Source organism: Balaenoptera musculus, chromosome 8, assembly GCF_009873245.2.
Source record: "Balaenoptera musculus isolate JJ_BM4_2016_0621 chromosome 8, mBalMus1.pri.v3, whole genome shotgun sequence".
Classification (NCBI taxonomy): domain Eukaryota; kingdom Metazoa; phylum Chordata; class Mammalia; order Artiodactyla; family Balaenopteridae; genus Balaenoptera; species Balaenoptera musculus.
The window spans coordinates 80663797-80684486 of NC_045792.1; the positions used below are offsets into that span (position 1 = coordinate 80663797).

The 20690-nt window shown below is 35.2% G+C and overlaps 1 pseudogene; it reads right to left on the reverse strand.

Moving 5' to 3' along the window:
- Window positions 1–992: 992 nt before the first annotated feature.
- On the reverse strand, window positions 993–1870 carry LOC118899760 (annotated as a pseudogene).
- Window positions 1871–20690: the final 18820 nt, after the last annotated feature.

The following is a 20690-nucleotide window of genomic DNA, read 5'->3' on the forward strand; positions in this document are numbered from 1 at the left end:
AGTAGCACTGAAATATATATACTACCAAATGTAAAATAGGTAGCTAGTGGAAAGCAGCTGCATAGCACAGGGAGATCAGCTCAGTGCTTTGTGACCACCTAGAGGGGTGGGATAGGGAGGGTGGGAGGGAGGTGCAAGAGGGAGGGGATATGGGGATATATGTATACATATAGCTGATTCACTTTGTTATACAGCAGAAACTAACACAACATTGTAAAGCAATTATACTCCAATAAAGATGTTTAAAAAATTTATGGAGATATCACTACACAACTACCAGAAAGAATAAAATAGAGAAAACCTGACAATATTAATTACTGGTAAGGATTGCTGGTAAGCAGCAGGAATGCATTGCAGTTAGGAGTGCAAATGGTATAGCCACTTTGGAAGATAGCTGGGCAATTTCTTACAAAACTAAGCATACTCTTTTTTTTTTTTTTTTAAATGGGTAATTTTAAAATTTATTGCTACTTATAAACGAACCAGCCAACTGGTAGTATTATGATGTGGACAAATCAAAACATCTTTCTATAAATACTAGAGTGGTGAAAAAATTAGGGGTTGTAGTAAAATAGCAAAAAGGGGTAGAGGAAATCAGTGAAGCACATTGTAGCTTAACCCTTCACCTTAACAACTGAGGTTCTTAACAAATAAAGCCTCCCCATCCTAGAAAATATGAATAATCCTTCATCACACATCTTTGTACTTTCGCTTCCTCTTCTTGAGGTTACGCTCTAGATCCTAAAGATATCCAAAAAATAGTATTATAACCTAGTTATCTATAGCCGCAGTCATCTTTTATCATGTTGTCCGTAGAAGCCAATGCTTCTGAAACCTCTTTGATTAGACACCAATCATACACCCCCAAATTGACACAAAAGGCACAATGAAAAGCAGCTTATCAAGGCAGAGAGATACATAATTGTAAAAGAAAATTTCTAGGGAAGTAATACAGTCACGGCTCAAATTGAAATTGAATAATACAGCCATCGTTACAAATCTTCAGGCTGTATGTTCAGAGAGTAATTTGGGAATAAATCCATGATTTGCTGTTGGGAATTGAAATTAAAAAAACTTAGCAGTTTGCTGTATTATGTTATAGCTTTCCCCAGCAGTTTCCAAGGTGGCCTGACAGGAGAATTTTGCTGAAACTGGATCTGGGACTGCAGGAATTCCTCAACATAGTTGTTGAATTGATTGTTCCAAGTCTAGTTATTCCAGGCTTGGGGGCACAAGGTCTGACTGTTCCAAGGGTGGTTGCTCCGGGATTGACTGTTCCAGCTCTGGTTGCTCCAACTTGGGTTATTCCAGGTCTGGTTACCCAACATGGGCAGATTTCCGGAACAGTTCACCAGGCATCCTTAGTGGTTGGAATAGAGGCCCGGGTATTCTGTAGTTGCTGGGCCCTGAGTCACAATGTTGCTATTCCTCGGCCAGTTGTTTTTCTGCCAGCTCTTACGTTTCATTCTCTGGTTCTGGGACCAGGTCTTAACCTGTTTTTAGCTAAGGTTCAAGATGTTGGAAAGTTCTTGCATTTGCTGGAGGCTGAGGTACTTCTACCTCTGAAATCTGTCATTGAGCACACACAGCTGCGTCTGAGAGAACGCGGTTCTAGTCTTCTTTTTCTTGACCAGGACCTTCTCTTCCTTCTTCTCTGTGCTCTTGTCTGCAGCCGTGGCCAGTAGTTTTACTCTGGGGCTTGCGGAAGAATCAGGACTGTCCAGTCTCCATGTCGTGGGTCTCAGCAGATGACATTTGCAAGGACACAATTTTCTTCAGGCCCATAAATCTCAGGCATTGGTGAAGATTCCCTAGAATTGGATGCTTCGGGGCCACGCAGGCTTTGGAGACAAGCTGGGTCCATACTCATGTTGTTGAATTGAAGGAGAGGGAGAAAACCAAAGAGCTAGATAGATGGTAGGAAAAGTCCAGGCTTAAGAATCTAGGTAGAAGAGCTTAGAGAAAGGTGAAGATCTCCAGGTGTAAAAGTATTAAAAAGATGGGATGAAGGGAAGTCACCTGTGTGATAACAGAAGCCTACCAGCCCAATGTAGGAAAATGACCAAAACTAAGCATACTTTTACCATACCATTCCAGTAATTGTGCTTGTTGATATTTACCCAACTAATTTTAAAACGTGTGTCTACATGAAAGCCTGCATGGAAATGTTTATAGTAGCTTTATTAATAATTGCCAAAAAATGTAGGCACCCAAGATCTTCTTAAATAGGTAAATGAATAAACAAACTGTAGCCCAGCCACCCAATGGAATATTATTCATCAATAAAAAGAAATGAGCTATCAAGCCATGTAAGACATGGGTGAATCATAAATGCCTATTGCTAACGGGAGTCAGTCAGTCTGAAAAGGCTATATACTGATGCATTTATATGACATTCTGGAAAAAGCAAAAATACGGAGATAATAAACAGATTAGTAGTTGCCAGGAGTTTGAGGTTCGTGTATGTGTGTGTTTGGTGGGTGTGTATGTATGTATGGGGGGGAGGTGTTACAGAGTGGAGGCACAAGAGATTTTTTAGTGTTGTGAAACTATTCCATATGATACCGTGACAGTGGGTACATGCTACACATTTGTCAAAATCCATGAAACTTTACAGCACAAAGAGTGAACTTTAATGTATACAACTTAAAAAATATTATTTAGAAGGCTGAGGGATCTCAGAATAGAGTGCAGAATCGAACTGGGTTACAAATGTATGAAACAACCTCACTGACAGGAGCGGGGGTAAAAGGTGCTGACCTAACCCTGAAAATAAGTGGAGTCTGAAATTCTAAACACCAAAGCAATAGTACATACACTCCACACTTTAGTCGAGAAAGTTGTTTCCCCTGGGGATATAGGTTAACAATTCTGAAATCACTACACCTGTATGCTAGAAATGAACGATAAAGGCAATAGATGGTATGGTAGGAACAAGTTTTCCTGGTGTTGGAGTATAATCTGAGAAAGTTTTCATAGAAGTAATATTTGATTTCATCCTGAAAGGACATACAGAATTGCAGCAACAAGAGAAAGAGGAAAGGACATTTCAGTGAGAGGGAAGTTTCAGCCAGTTGTCCTCAAACTTTTAGGTCTCAGAAACCCTTTACATTTAGCACCCAAAGGGCTTTTTAAAAAAAAATATGCATTATATTGATTGATATTTTGCTATTATGAATTAAAACTGCTGTGATTTTGACATATAATTTACGAATTCCTTTTAAAATAAAATAATAAACCTATTCATTGTATGTAGACTTGAACTTCCATGCCCCACTGAGGGTGAGTGTGGCAGCAAGACTTGCTTTCGCCAAGGAAATGTAAGCAAAAGAGACAGGTGCCGTTAGAATTGGAATATTTTAAAAACTAGTGACAATTTCCCGTACTGTCTCTTTTCCATTGCCACTGCCATGAGCAACATTTAAAATGGTGGCTGCTTCCACAGCCTGCAAGGAGATCTGGAACACTTGCCCTAGTCGAGTCATGAGAGACACAAAACATGTACAATACATAAACCTCTGTTGTTAAAAGCCACTGAAATTTGAGGGGAAGAGGGTTGCCTGTTACCATCACATAATGTAGCCTATCCATTCAAAATAAAATGAATCCTCTGGCTGTTAGAGATATAAACCACTTCTCTGGCAGCTTAAATGGGGATATATGTATGTGTATAGCTGATTCACTTTGTTATAAAGCAGAAACTAACATACGATTGTAAAGCAATTATACTCCAATAAAGATGTTAAAAGAAAAAAACTTAATTTAGTCTCTAACAAAGTCTTTTCTGTAACCATCATTTTCATAGGAGGGAAGGGTTTATCGTTTTCTGATTATCATGGGACAGCACATTTATCCAGCATCTAACATTTCAGGAAGATGCCTTCGCATGCATCTTGTTATATATCTTTTAAGTAGAAATTATTATTTCTATCTTACAGATGTTAGAACTAAAGATTAAGAGTTTTGTAAAATACACAGATTGCACGACCAGTAAATAATGGACTCTCAACTTGAGTCAAGTTCTGACTTTGATGTATATACTCTTCCCATATGCTGCGATTCCTTTGGTTAATCTAAAGACAAAAAATTGACTATTATCATCTAAGGGAAGCTTCTTATTATGTTTATTTTCTATAAAAGGTTAAGAATCTCATTTAAGCAATTTCCTGGATTTTCTGAAACCAGTTTTTAAATAAAGGTGATCTTTTGTTCTGTGTTCTGAAAAGGAGTGCCTCTTTAAATTCTTCTGCCCTAGGTAACTGAGTTTATACAAAACAGTAGTTCCAGATAAATTCCAAGAGAAACTGGTCTTCTTGACTTATGGAAAAGGCAATGCAGAGGGGGGGAAAAAAAAAGGAGATGCAGGGCTATTTTCTTTTGTCACTCAACAAGATAGACTTTTCACCCATTTGGGGAAAAATAAGGAGACAATTATAACCATGTCAATCACTTTCCTAGTCTTTCAACCAGTGTAAAAAGATTGTGGAAGTTTAAATTTAAAACATAAAAAACAATTATTTGTAAATTTTACTTCTGTCACTTCCTGGATGGACACTTGTATTACTCAGATAAACTCTGGTTACATTTTCCTACTTATACAATCAAGAAAATGGTACCCCTCTAACAAGATTATAGCAAAGTTTGTTTTTTTTTAATTTCATAAAATAACTAGCACAGAGTTTGCCATAATGGTGATTACATTTTATTTCCTCCAGATTCCCCATTAAAAAGAACCACAATACTTAATCTGAAGAGCTCCAGTTAAACAAAACTTTTAAACATAAAGGTCTCAAAATATATGCTCTGTTTCATTTGGAATGAACAGACAGCAGAAAGTGGCTTCATCCATTTCACCGACCACATGTGTCAGAGCAGAGGATTCTGTGAGTAATTTGGCTGTGAGAGTCTTTAGCCACCTACAAAGGGACCAAAACAGCCAGACGGGTGGTTCAATTTATTTCCTAAATCTAGAGAAAGCCTTAGCTAAAGGAATGTGAGCAATTTATTTATCTTTACCTTCAGTTCTAGTGCTCTGGGCAATAATCATAGAAAATGTAGACACAGCTGAAAGCTCACAGAAGCTTCCAACGCTGAAGCCACAAAGACCAAGGTAAATTGCTTACTCATTTGGTGAAAATAAGAGGCAAGATGTGGAATGGCTTTACTTTTTAATAAATGGTATGTATATTTTCTAATTACAAAAGGGAATAATTTAACACATGCATTGTGGTAATTTTAGAAGACACAGAAAACTAAGAAAGGGTAATGAGAAACCATATAATCCCATAATAATCCCATAATAAAAATGAAACCCTAATCTCAGGTAACAAATTGTTGTCAAGTAAAAAGATTTTAATTGATTTTCTTTTGCTATGAAATTAAGATATTGATATTAATATTTAGTTATACTTACAGAATTTATAATGAAATACTAAATCAACAAATATCACATATATTGTTGATTTGTAACAATAAAGTTTTGATTGAATATATCATAGATTAAATTTCCAAGATTTTTAATGGATCACTGTATTTTAGTGTATAGATATATCACATTATATCTGCTTCTGAAGGATATTTAATTTAAAAAAATTTTCTGTATTCTAACCATTACCACAATGAACCTTTTTATTCATATGTACAATTTATTTAGCAAAACTCTAAAATTGGAGACTTCTAGCCAAAAGTTCTAAACTATTTAAGGCTTTCAAACTGTCCTCTGGAAAAAGCATAAATATTAAAGTTAAATAATACAAGCCATGTGAGAAAGTGTTCATTTTTCCATACTTGTGCCAATACCAAATATCAATCTCATGATCCAGCAATCCCACTACTGGGCATATACCCTGAGAAAACCATAATTCAAAAAGAGACATGTACCACAATGTTCATTGCAGCACTATTTACAATAGCCAGGACATGGAAGCAACCTAAGTGTCTATCAAGAGATGAATGGATAAAGAAGATGTGGTACATATATACAATGGAATATTACTCGGCCATAAAAAGTAACAAAATTGAGTTATTTGTAGTGAGGTGGATGGACCTAGAGTCTGTCGTACAGAGTGAAGTAAGTCAGAAAGAGAAAAAAAATACTATATGCTAACACATGTATATGAAATCTAAAAAAAAAAAAAAGGTTCTGATGAACCTAGGTGTAGGACAGGAATAAAGCTGCAGACGTAGAGAATGGACTTGAGGACATGGGGAGGGGTAAGCTGGGACGAAGTGAGAGAGTAGCATTGATATATATACACTACCAAATGTAAAATAGATTGCTAGTGGGAAGCAGCTGCATAGCACAGAGAAATCAGCTCAGTGTTTTCTGACCACCTAGAAGGGTGGGAGGGAGGCACAAGAGGGTGGGGATATGGGGATATATGTATATGTATAGCTGATTCACTTTGTTATACAGCAGAAACTAACACAACATTGAAAAGCAATTATACTCCAATAAAGATGTTACATAAAAAATCTTTTAATATCCCATATTTTGTCAGTCTACACAATAACAACACTAACGAAAGCCAATTCTTATTTTCTTTGAAGGTTAATGACCTTAAAAATAACATCTTCATGTTCTTTATTCTTATATATTGCTTCTTTGAGTTGCCTGTTCAAATTCTTTCTCTATTTGTATTTTTGATCTTTTTTCCCCTCTTACTGACTTTTAAGATACATATGTATACACACACACATATATATCTTTTTATCTTCTACAAATATTGTATCTTTCTAGTTTGCCATATGTATTAATTATGTTTATTTTTCTTCCATTACCATTAGGTAGTTTTACATTTTTATATAGTTAATCTTTTTATATCTTCTATCATGCTTTAAAAGTTTTCCCAGTACTCAAATTTCAAAACTCACTTTCTTATATTTCCTGGTTTTTAAAATGATCACATATCTAATTAATTAGAAAGTCAGTGTGATATAAAGTATGAGATCTAAATTTATATGTTTAATGGTGTATAGCTATTCTAGCATTATTTATTGACTATTTCTTACTTCCCCTACCATTTTGAAATGTTAACTTTAGCATGAAAATTTTTTCTACCTATACACTAGTCTTGTAATACTCTTAATTAATTTTGGTGTATAGCGTGAAGTAATAAGCCAAGATAATTTTTCTCAAGAATAACTAGTTTTCACAGCACCACTGATTGAATAATCTTTCCTCTTCTGTGTCCTACAGTGCTCGTTCTCCCTAATATTGAATGGATATATGTGCAGTGGTTTGTTTCTGGACTATTTTATTCTATGATTATATTTATTTCTCCCTGTACCAATGTTACAATATGTTAATTACTATAGCTTTATAATTAGTCTTAATGTTTTGGAGGCTATATCCTTATCTCCTTCACCTTTTGCTTCCTCAGGTATGGCATGAATCATCTTGACTCTGCTTTTCTACATACATTTTAGAACAGCTTGGAAGATTTTTATTGGGATTGAAATTTCATAAATCATTACAATAGTGAGTACAGTTTTATTATCCAGAAAATGAACTATCTATATCATTATTCCAACATTCTTTTATGTTTTTAAACTACATGTGTAAGGACTTGCACCTATTTTATTAGATTAATTCTTAGTTTCTCATATTTTTTGCTAAGGTAAATAGTATTTTTTTACATTTGCTAATTTTGTTGCTATTGTACAGATTTTTACTGCAGTTTGTATGCTTATCTAGTGTTTAGCATACTGACGAATGTTTCTTCTAATTATTTATCTGTAGCTTCTCTTGTATTTTCCATGAAATAACCATATCTATCAATCTGAAAATTCTAACAATTTTTTCTCTTCTAATTCAATCCTTATATTTTTAATTTAATTTGTTTGTCTCCTGTATAGGTTAGGGCACCTCTCTTGTCATCTTTGGCGTCAACAGATGCAATAGTATGATTTATAATAATATTAGTAGTATTAGTTATATATATATGTATATATGCGTGTGTATGTGTGCATATATATATATTTATATATTTGGTTTCCATCCCCTCTCCTGGCACAGAGCTCCTAAAACCCTTGGACTTTCTAATGTAGCTAGAGTTCTAAAGGTGAAAATACTCTTTTGTTATTTACAACAAGCCCCTTTCAACCACTCCTGAGTTTATGTTAATAAAATAACTTTTGAAAAAACCCCTAAGGATGGGGGTTAGATGCCAGAGCAACCAACCTTTTGATTAGCGGGTTGAAACTTTCACCCTGTGCCCTGTCCTCTGGGGAGCGGATAGGGACTGGAGGTTGGATTAATCACCAATGGCCAATGATTTAATCAATCAAACCACATAATGAAGTCTCCATAAAACCTCCAAAGGATGGGGTTCAGAGAGCTTCCAGGTTGTTGAATATGTGGAGGTGCTGGGAGAGTGGCACCCCAGAGACAAAATGTGAGAAGGCTCTGTGCTCCTTCCCACATACCTTGCTCTATGCCTGTCTTCCATTTGGCTGTTCCTGAGTTATATCTTTTTATAATAAACCAGTAATCTAGTAAGTGAACCCTTTCCCTGAGTTCTGGGAGCAGCTCTAGCAAGGAGGGGGTCACTGAACCTCCAATTTAGAGCTGGCCAGCCAGAAGCACAGGTAACCTTGGACTTTCATTTAGCATCTGCAGTGAGGAAGCAGGGTTAGTTGCGTGGAAGTGAGCCCTTAACCTGTGGGATCTGATGTTATCTACAGATAGATAGTGTAAGAATTGAGTTAAACTGTAAGAGAGTAGGTGGTGTTTGAGTACTTATTGGTGGGAGGAAACCCCCAGGCATTTGATGATCAGAAGTGTCAGAAGTGTTCAGCAACGTGTTGGAAATGAAGTGTTATATTGTGAGTAATGAAAGAAAACATTTTTGTTTCCTTTGCAGAATATTCTTAGGATTCCACTTTTTTCTCTATTGACTTTTTATCTATACTTCTTTTGATTATTTTAGTGATAATTTTAGGGTTAGCAATATACATCCTTAATTTATCCATATGTTCAGGTCAATATTTCACCACTTCACTGCTCACAGTTGCCATTTCTCAGTTCTCTCTTCCCATTTCCCTACACTTTCCTTATTACATTTTACACTTCAAAATCTCTATTTCTGAAATATAACAACTTACGATATTCTTGTCATACTTCTTATACTTTATTAATCCTGTGTTACAATTTTTTTTTACTTACAGTTATTTTATTTTAAGAGAATTATGAAAAGGAACAAACATGTACTTCTGTGTTTATCCACTTAGTTACTATTTCCAGGGCTCTTCGTTCCCTTCTGAATTTTTTAACTGGCATCTTTCTCCTTCAGCTTGAAAACATGCTATAGCATTTCTTGTAGTTCAGTATAGCTAAAGGCAAATTTTCTTGGATTTAATTTGTCTGTAAATGTTTTTATTGCACTCTTGTTCCTACAGGATATTTTTGCTGAATAATATATTCTGGGTAGATGGACTTCTTTTTTCCTTTTAGCACTTTAAAGATATTATTTTATTTTCTTCTGCATTTTTTTTCTAATGAGAAGATAGATGTCATTCATGTTGTTATTTCCTTATATACAATGTGTCTTTTCTCTTCCAACTGATTTTAAGATTTAAGATTTATTTAGCTTACAGAAATTTGATTATGGGACTTCCCTGGTGGCACAGTGGTTAAGAATCTGCCTGCCAATGCAGGGGACACAGGTTCCAGCCCTGGTCTGGGAAGATCCCACATGCCACGAAGCAACTAAGCCCGTGTGCCACAACTAATGAGCCTGCACTCTAGAGCCCGCAAGCCACAACTACTGAGCCCGTGTGCCACAACTACTGAAGCCTGTGTGCCTAGAGCCCATGCTCCGCAACAAGAGAAGCCACCACAATGAGAAGCCTGCGCACTGCAACAAAGAGTAGCCCCCACTCACCGCAACTGGAGAAAGCCTGCGTGCAGCAATGAAGACCCAATGTGGCCAAAAATAAAACAAATTTTAAAAATAAATTTATTTTAAAAATAAATAAAGTTCTTTAAAGAAATTTGATATGGTTTACTTTGCTGTGCTTTTTTTAGTACTTACCTTGCTTGGGATTTGCTAAATTTCTTAAATCTCTAGATCAATGCTTTAAATCACATTTGATAACTTTTGGACCTAAATTCTTCTTAAATATTTTTTCTGCCCAATTGTCACTTTTGTCTCTTTCCAAACTCAAATTACATGTATCATGGGACCATTTGATATTATTTCCTGGGTCCTTTGTGCTCTTTTCATTTATCTTTAGAGAATGATTTTGCTTATAGTGTTTTTAAGTTCTAGAATGTCCATGCCATTATTTTTCATCCTTTCCATTTTCTTCTGGTATACCTATGTGGTTATTTATTAAGATTATATTTTCCTTCAATTTTTAAAAGAGTTTTCTTCAGTTTTTGACATACTTACAATTGCTGTTTCAAAAGTCTTTGCCTACTATACCCAATTTTATACCATCAATGAAGTAAGTTTCTATTGATTGCTTTTAAAACAACTATCAGTCCTATTTTCCTCTTTCTTTACATATCTGGTATTATTGATTATATATGGGGCATTGTGAATTATATGTAGATACCAGAAATTCTACTGTCTTTCCCTGAAGAGCATTAATTTGTGTTCTGGTGGGCCGTTTAGTCACTGAATGTTCACCTTGAACTTGCATAGGCAGGTTTTGTTTTACAGTTTCGTAGAGCCAATCTGTGGAAAGCCCATGATGTTTACCAAGCTTCTGCAACTTGTTAGGATTTACCCTCCAAACTCTGTGTTCAAATGTGAATCTTGTCAGAGCTTAATTTTAGTCTTTGTCTTTACTCTAGGGCATGATCCTTATTCCTAAGGCATCCTTTTCTTATCTCTCAAACACAATGGGATGTTAAAGATATTAATGAGGTTTTAAGGTCTCTCTGCCTTGGCTGGACCCCAGTGTCCCCAGCACGGCTCAGCCTTTAGTATCTTTATTCCAATTTCAGTCCTGTAGCAGCCATTCCCACTAGAGTGGTAGTCTCTTCCTCCGTATGTGTATTCCAGCCCTCAGCCAAGGACTTGAAAGGGACTTTCCTTTCTAGTACTATACCTCGCTGAACCCGTTTTAGCTCCACCCTGAGCTCTAAACTCTGTCTTTTCCTGAGGCTCTGCTTGAATTGCTGTACCAGAGTCATGACGTTGCACTGTAGTTATAAGATTTTCCTCAGTCCAGGGCCACCCTGAGGTTTACCTTGAGAATTTCCCTTCTCTTAGTGATTACAGTCTCCTGTTGTCTGTTGTCCACTACCTGAGAACAGTTGCCTTATATAATTTGCACAATTTTATGGTTGATTATGGCAGGAAGGCTAGTCCAGTACCACTGACAGCATCATAACCAGAAGCAAACATCTCTGCACCTAAAAGAATGTAATGTATTTCCTCCAGCCACTTATGTAAATCTTAATAAAGATGTAATCGTGGTATATATAAAATTTTGAATCCTTCTATTCTCACCAAACACTAGAAGCATTATCCAACATTGCTTAAGATAATGATTAACCATCTGAAACACTTAATAAAAACAAATAGTTGGATTTGCAATAATTTTCTATAATTATAATAATTCAGAACTGTAAAAATCTTCTACTTTATAACTAATCTTATGTCTTAATTATTGTTCTTTCAGAGACTTGTGTGATTTAATCCTTGCTGTCAGTCACCCTGAAGCATAATACATACAGTTGTCTCATGGAAAGTAACTTAGTTACAAATCAATGCTTATAATCTGGAGTGGCAAATGTGACATCACTAGTAATGGCAAATATGACACTCATCAGTAATAGTAGGTAATTGAAAGTAGAGACATACGTGGCAGATAAGTGTTCATTTCCCTCTACTCTTGCCCTTCATTTGAATGTATTTGTAGCCTCCTCCACCCTTTTTTAAATGTACTATCTCCATTAAGAATTTTGGGGGCTTTGCTGAATTAATAACAGACTTCAGTATGACCTTTTCATTGATAGAGCTTACGCTTTTAGGCTCATCTTTTCATTTCAGGTATTGACATTAGTAGCAGAATTCAGACATGGAATCAGGGTTATATTCCTTAGCTCATTTGACTCGACTTTTATATTTGAAACCACTGCTTGTCTTCTCTGTCCACAAGGTTTTAACATATATGGCAAGTCTTTTCATATCTTAAGGCATATGTACCTTATGCTAGAATTTGGATTCAATTCCAGTAAAAGCTCCTGCAGCTCCCAATGGGCAGCAATAGGCAGTAGTGCACTAGTAAGCATATAACAGTTATATCACACACACACTCGCAAAATACCTGAAGCTCTGATTGGTAGAATTTACTGTTGAGAAAAGATGTACGTGATTTGCTCCAGGACACCACTGGCCATGGGGCCTTTTCATCAGTTCTTGGAGGATGACTGACATCTCACTGGGTGCTCAAACATGCCTCCCATCAGGCATCAACTTCAGTTATGCTTGATGAGCAGAGTTCTTCAGAAAGGTCACTAAACATTTGTTCCATTGTATATCACTTCCATGTGTCTTTAAAAGCTTTCTTTTCCTCACAAATATTTAAGTAGTCATCTTCTTAAGTGAAATTCGGAAGTTTCAGATTTCTTTTTAGCTCCTTTTTTTCAGCTTTATTGAGGTACAATTGACAAATAAAATTGTAAGATATTTAAAGTGTACAACATGATAATATGTTATATATACTCATCATAAAAGGATTCCCCTCGTTGAGTTAATTAGCACATCCATCACATCACATGTTTACCTTTCCTTTCCTTTCCTTTCCTTTCCTTTCCCTTTCTTCCTTTCTTTCTTTCATTAAGAACATTTAAGGTCTACTCTCTTAGCAAATTTCAATTATACAGTACAGAGTTATCAACAATAGTTAACCAAGTTATACATTAGATCCTCAGAACTTATTCCTCTTGTAACTGGAAGCTTGTACCCTTTTAGCAAACTCTCCTACCCCTAATTCCCTGAAAACAACTTTTATACTTTCTGGTTATATGATTTTGACTTTTTTTTTTTTAGATCCCACATATATGATACTATGCAGTGTTTGTCTTTCTCTGTCTGATTTATTTCACTTAGCATAATACCCTTAAGATTGAGCCACACTGTCACAAATGACAAGATTTCCTTCTTTTTAAAGGCTGAAAAAATTACATTGTGTTATATATATATAACATTTTTCTTATCCATTCGTCCATTGACAGACACGTAGGTTGTTTCCATATTTTAGCTATTGTGAATAGATGCTATGAACACAGGAGTGCTGATATCTTTTCGAAATAATGATTTTGTTTCCTTTGGATATATACCCAGAAGTGAGATTGCCAAATCATGTGGTAGCTCTATTTTTAATTTCTTGAGGAACCTCCGTACTGTTTTCCATAATGGCTGCACCAATGTACATTCCCAACAACAGTGCACAAGGGTTGCCTTTTCTCCACATCTTTGCCAGTACTTGTTATCTCTTGCCTTTTTTGATAATAGCCATTCTAACAAGTGTGAGGTGGTATCTCATTTCGGTTTTAATTTGTATTTCTCTGATGATTAGTGATGTTGAGCACCTTTTCATATACCTGTTGACCGTTTGAATATCTTCTTTGGAAAAAATGTCTACTCAGGTCCTTTGCCCATTTTTAATTGGATTATTTACTTTTTTGCTATTGAGTTATATGAATTCCTTATATATTTTGGATACTAAGTGCTTATTGGATATATGGTTTGCAAATATTTTCTCCCATTCCATAGGCTGCCTTTTCATTTTGTTGATGAATTCTTTTGCTGTACAGAAACTTTTTAATTTGATGTAGTCCCACTTGTTCATTTTTGCTTTTATTGACTTTGCTTTTCGTGTCATATCCAAAAAATCATTGCTAAGACCAATGTCAACATGCCCCCTATGTTTACTTCTAGAATTTTTATGGCTTTAGGTCTTACATGAAAGTTTTTAATCCATTTTGAGTTGATTTTTGTGTATGGTGTAAGATAGGGATCCAGCTTCATTCTCCTGCATGTGCATCTAGTTTTCACATCCCCATTTATTGAAGAGACTCTCCTTTCTCCACTCAGTATTCTTGGCTCCTTTGTTATAAATTAACTGACCATATATGTATGGGTTTATCTCTGGAATCTCAATTCTGTTCCATTGATCAATATGTCTGTTTTTAAGCCAATACTATACTATTTTAATTACTATAGCTTCCTATTATTTTGAAATCAGGAAGTATGATGCCTCCTGCTTTGTTATTCTTTCTCAGGACTTCTTTGGTGACTTGGGGTCTTGTGTAGTTCCATATAAAATTTAGGTGTGTTTTTTCTATTTCTGTAAAAAAATGCTATTGGAATCTTGATAGGGATTGCATTGAATCTACATTTTAGACATTAAAATGTCTAAAATGCATTGACATTTTAACAATATTAATTCTTCCAATCCATGAGCAAAGACCATCTTTCCATTTATTTGTGTCTTCTTCAATTTTTTTTTCATCAATGTCTTACAGTTTTCAGTGCACAGATCTTTCAACTCCTTGGTTAAATTTATTTCTAAGTATGTTATTCTTTGTGATGCTCTTGTAAACTGTATCGCTTTAATTTTCTTTCTGACAGTTCACCGTTAGTGTACATTTAGCACTTGAATACAACGTTTAATGTAGATGTTTAGTGCTTTACAGGATCGCAGTTTGGTTTTGTTTGTTACACACACATTCAAATACTGTATATGCTGAAACAGACACACACACAAGCACGCATACACGTATAATATTTCTTTCAGAAGTTCAATCTTTCTCAAATCTTTCATTTCTTTATCTGGTAGTGCTAAAAATGAAGAAATACTGTAGAAGCAAATTTGTTTGCTTTCAGGATCACTATTTGGTATAATTCACTTAAATATACTGAAGTGTAAATGAAAAAATAAAATTAATAACTTAAAAATCATCTCCTTATTCTTAGAGAAGATTACTCTGACCATTCCTATCATTCTCTATCACATTACTTACTTTATGTTTTATCAAAACATTTATGACTACCTTATATTATACTACAATTTTACTTATTGTTTCATCCATAGAACCTAGAATAGTGGGCAGTCAAAAATAAAGATAGATTAAATAAATAAATGAATAACCTTAGAAAAATTAATTAACATTTGGCATCCTCAGCTCCCACCAAAATTTCCATTAAAATTGATTAAAATAATTAAATTAACAAACTCCTAGACTTTACTCCTGGAGAGATTTAAAATGTCAGTGTCATAATACTGTACCAAATAAGTAATTGAAGTACTACATATATCCATTCAGAGTTAATTTCATGTGCTCCATATAGCCTATATTTTAGGTCACAACCTCTAGATATGATTAAAATCCATTTAGCATTTTAGCCAGCTGCAATAATAAACAGAAACACAGACATACCTAGATATACTTACATTTATTTATATATATAACTGCAAAAAGCTTTTTTATTTATATTGAGAATTCTTTCTGAAAATTACTTTTAATGGTTACATATTTTATCATTAAAATATGTAATTATTTACATATTAGCTACCAAGTTTCTCAAGACCTGTGGGTATAAATGGGGCCATACTTCATTATTTATTCAACTTTCACTGGCTCTTGCCATTGTCTTCCTATGTAAGTCTTCAGAGCCTGATAAGATCCTGGAATGTATTTTGGATGGTTCCCAAGTGGTCACATAATAGTATCTCACATTTCCTCATGAATGTGGATCTAATCTGCATCCATGTGATTTCCAAAGGCCACTGACATTCTCTGACCACCATGGTGTCTACCAGGTAGCTCTGTGCCCTGTGGCTACCATCATTCCTCCTGGATTCCAGAATATTTTGGAGGAATGGTGGACAATTTCTCCATATTTACAGAAAATCACTGGCAAATACTATAGGCTCCACTAAGTGGTGTGACTGCTACTTTTGTCTACTTCCAGGTGTGCAAGTAGCCTACCAGGGTCTACTACAGATTCCCAGGAGCCACCACAGATACTAGACTGATCTGCCACAAAGTGGGAAATAATGGTACTTCTTGTGTTACACCAAAGTAGTGGTTGTGTCCTGACACTAGAGAGGTGAATCACCTTTATTTTTTAATAATGATCCAATTACTGGGAACACAGACAGAAGTCTAGGGGAATAGCCGAGACTATTCCAACAAATGACCGATTTAGAGTCACCCCTTTCTCTGTCCCTAAAACTTTACTACCTGGTGAAGTTTGGGATATTTGGTTTATTTTCCCCATGGGATTAGTTCTTTCCCAGCTTCATCTTCAGTCACTCATTCAAATTGATTTCTGATAACTCTCCCTTCTTCAATCCTCTTTTCCACTAGTTTATGAAACATAATAACAACTGTATAGCCATTACCCTGTTATTAGACTGGGAGGTTTAAACTTTACCCCCTATTGTAATAGAAATATTGGATTTTAAAGCTCTTTTTAGTGTTAGAGGTTATTTCTTTAAAATAAAAGTTGGATTATTTGGGTAAAGGTTTTGAAAAGTATTAGGATTCTGAATATGCATTTTAAAGTAGATATTCCTACCTGATTTTTGCTTATAGATAATCCCTTTACTAATTTCAAGAAAGTAATTTCTTCATTAAGCAATTTCTGTGGTAAAATAAGTGTCATTCTTCAAAACACCTCCATTACTTGCTGTAAATATGTATAGCTATACTGAAAGTGTGTCACACAAAATCATCAAAACCTTGTAGTTCTTAAAAAAAAAAAAAGAAAGAAAGAAATTCACTTTAGTTCCCTTGCTAGCAGAGTATTAATCTCTCAAAATTGTGCAATTATTTAAGCTTTCACATTTGAATGTCAAGGTTTAGGGCTAGGCTTTGAAATCTTACACCCATAAATTCTGAGTATGTTATATACACAAAACAATTCCTCCAGTCTAACATGAGATATTGGTGGCCTTGATAGTATGTCATCTCCCTGTCCTATTACTCACAGGGAATTAAATGGATGCCAACCTTGAAGAGTTTCCATGAACTCAATGAAAACAATGTTAATTATATTTATAATTAGCTTTTCTTGGCTCTGAGCTAACCAATTCCTACTCTCTGACCCAGTGAGTTGTACATGCCGATATTATGCTTTGTCCTTGCCTATATCAATGTACCAGCTATTGACATTCAAAATGAGTTTTTAAATGTATTTATAATTGCTGAATAATTTTTAATCCTTTCCTCCATCTTTCTTTTCTCTTTCCCTTACTTTTTATTAAAAGGCAAAATAAAATGTTGTGCTTAAAGACCAAATAAAGAGGTAACTTATGAAGATCTTCTTGTTCTTTCAGTTATCCTTGACTTAAAAAAAATAATAATAATAATTATTAAAAAACAGAGAGGAAGGTGAGAAATGGTCAATTCCTATTTTTAAAGTTATATCTTAGAGCTTGTTCTTTAAGTCAGTCTAAAGATAAAAACATCCCAGACCAGATTGCCAATAGAATTAAAGGCACATTAAAGTAAAGGTTTTAAAAATGTATCATATAAGCCTGTCAGAACAATCTGAAAATAAGTCTCACATAGGACTAGGCATGTTGAATGAATACTTTGTATCTATTGATTAATAAAAGAAAATTATCATGATCTTCATCATTCCAGATATGATTACTGAATGTCTACCCGGCATCAGGTAATGTCTTGAGCACTTTGCTAATTGTATTAGTTTTCTAGGGCTGCCATAACAAATTACATAATCTTGGTAACTTAAAACAATAGAAATTAATTTTCTCACAGTTCTGGAGGCCAAAAGTCTGAAATCAAGGTATCAGCAGGTTTGCACTCCCACCTAAAGATGTAGGGGAGATTTCGTTCCTATCTTCTTCCATCTTTTGGTAGTTGCCAACTTCTTTGAGGTTCTGGCCACATAACTCCAATCTCTGCCTCCATGGTCATATCGCTTTATCCTCTCCATCTGTCTCCTCTCTGTGTCTCTTACAAGGAAACTTGTCATTAGATTTAGGACCCACCCGAATAATCTAGAATGAGCTAATCTCAAGATCTTTAGCTTATTTACATCTGCAAAGACTCATTTTTCTAAGTAAGGTAACATTCACAGGTTCTGGAGATTAAGGCATAGACATATTTTTAGGGAACACTATTGAATCCACTATACTTACATATTTCAAATTGTAATAAATATAGAGAAAAACAGAGTGAGAGAGGTTAGCAATTTTCTTAAGGTTGCACAGATCATAAATGGTAGGACTACAGAAATAGAACTCGTTCCATTGCACTTTAAAATTTTTTTTAATTTTTTTATTGGCTGTTTTTGGTCTTTGTTGCTGTGTGCAGGCTTTCTCTAGTTGCGGCAAGTGAGGGCTACTCTGCATTGCGGTGCATGGACTTCTCATTGCGGTGGCTTCTCTTGTTGTGGAGCATGGGCTCTAGGCATGTGGGCTCAGTAGTTGTGGCATGTGGGCCCTAGAGCATGCAGGCTTCAGTAGTTGGCATGGCAGGCTCAGTAGTTATGGCTTGCGGGCTCTAGAGCTCAGGTTTAGTAGTTGTGGTGCACGGGCTTACTTGCTCCGTGGCACGTGGGATCTTCCCAGACCAGTGATCAAACCCGTGTCCCCTGCGTTGGCAGGCAGATTCTTAACCACTGCGCCACCAGGGAAGTCCCTCGTCCCATTGCGTTTTGTTGTGTTTTGTTTTGTTTCTATTCAGGTATTATTGGCATACAAACAAGCTGTACATATTTAATGTATACATCTTGATGGGTTTGAAGATAAATAAACACCCATGAAAGTGTCATCATTACATTTTACTTGTTCATGTACTCATTTGTTTCGCTCTTTGGGTCTAGTTATCTTGACTGAGACATTCTCTTATTCTACAATATGTTCCCAATGCCTCACTTTTGGCCTTTGATTCAGATTAGGCATTAAGTAACCAATCATTGAATAAATAAATGTGTTGTTTTCTCACCAGCAAGTCCACTACCAATGACCAGCTATGGCCCATATCCATAATATAAAGAAAATGTATCTATTACTTTACAGCTGCTTTGCCTAAAGGTTATCAAAATTCAGTAGCAACAGCTAACCTCTTTCCAGAGATATTTAGTATGAAAATCTAATTCTTTAGACTGACTTAAAGAACAAGCTCTAAGATATAACTTTAAAAATAGGAATTGACCATTTCTCACCTTCCTCTCTGGTTTTTAAAAATTATTATTATTATTTTTTTAAGTCAAGGATAACTGAAAGAACAAGATCTTCATAAGTTACATCTTTATTTGGTCTTTAAGCACAGCCACTGACATATATTGACTTGTGTATGATTTGTATTGAGCAGCAAGATCCAATTTGTTGCCTAGTTATTGCTGATGACTGAAGATAGTTTTTGTTTTTGTTTTTGTTTTCCCCAGACAAATTAAGTGATAATTGGGGGTGGCCAAACACCACATCAGAACTACTTAGTCTCGGTGGCAATTGTTTTGTGAATGAACCATTTAGACCCCCACCCCTCCTTGAGGGAATTTGAGTTATTCATTTTGATAGGCAACTACAATTTTGGTAATATAAAGGGACAGAATTGAAAAATATACGATCTGATCTATTTGAGGAATAATTTTCTCAAAGTTAGTAATTTTTTTGTTGTTGTTCTGAGCTCTTTCACTCTGTGTTTTCTTTGTCATTCATTCATTAACCATTCTCATGCCAAGGCAAATACCATCTAGTTAAACCTTTAGTGTTTTATCATAGACCTCTTGCTTGGTTTAGATGTACTTTCTTCTTGGGTTGTTCCAACATTGGGATTCCTTATTTGTTTTCTAAACATTCCTGAGTTTGGCAAGGAGGCTTTGTGCATTGCAAGGAGATTGACAACCAGATTTCTATCGTAGGTCACTAAAAGGGAGTTGGTGTCAGATTCATGGATTTGAGAATGCAGTGGTTTGAAGGAGTAGAATTCAGGGACACTAAATTGTTAGAACTGAAATATAATTGACTTGAAGTATACCATTAGGCACAGATGTACATTAAGCCAGAAGAAAATAAACCTTCTCAGTATTTCTGATGTTCAATTTCTTCATTTATAAAATGCATACTATAACACATTTCCACCAGGTTTCATATGAAACCTGGATGAGTAACACATGTAGAGCATCTGGCACAATGCCTGGAACATATTAGGTGCTCAAATATTACTACTTTAAAAAGTTCAGGTAGGACAGATAATTTCAGGAAGTTTTCTCCATAATCTTAGTGGAAATAGATCATGTAGTTATTAATTTCTTACATTTGTGAGTTTTGCACTGCCCAACATTTATCCCTCAAGCACACTAGCTCAATAAACTAAATTGAGAGAGCAGATATGTTTCTCAGGGAAAAATTGCATTAACCAAATTAATGACACTAGCAGATAAAATCAGAATGTTAATTTCTTAATTTTCTGCTTAAAACTAGTTGTCATGTAGTTTTAAGTATGTGAGTCCTTATTATTTTATCTCTGTTGGCAGACTTCATGGGAAAGCAAATTATAATTAGAATGCTACGTGGAATCTAAACAAGGAACAGTAGATGAACAGAATTGTAATTACCATCAGATTTACGTAGTTTAATAAATTCATCTCCACAACATGGATGGCCTTAACAACAGTGGAATGTTTAAATCTCATTGCCTAATTTTTCTTTCCCTTAGAATATGGGTTGGATGGCTATTACATCCGTTTGCT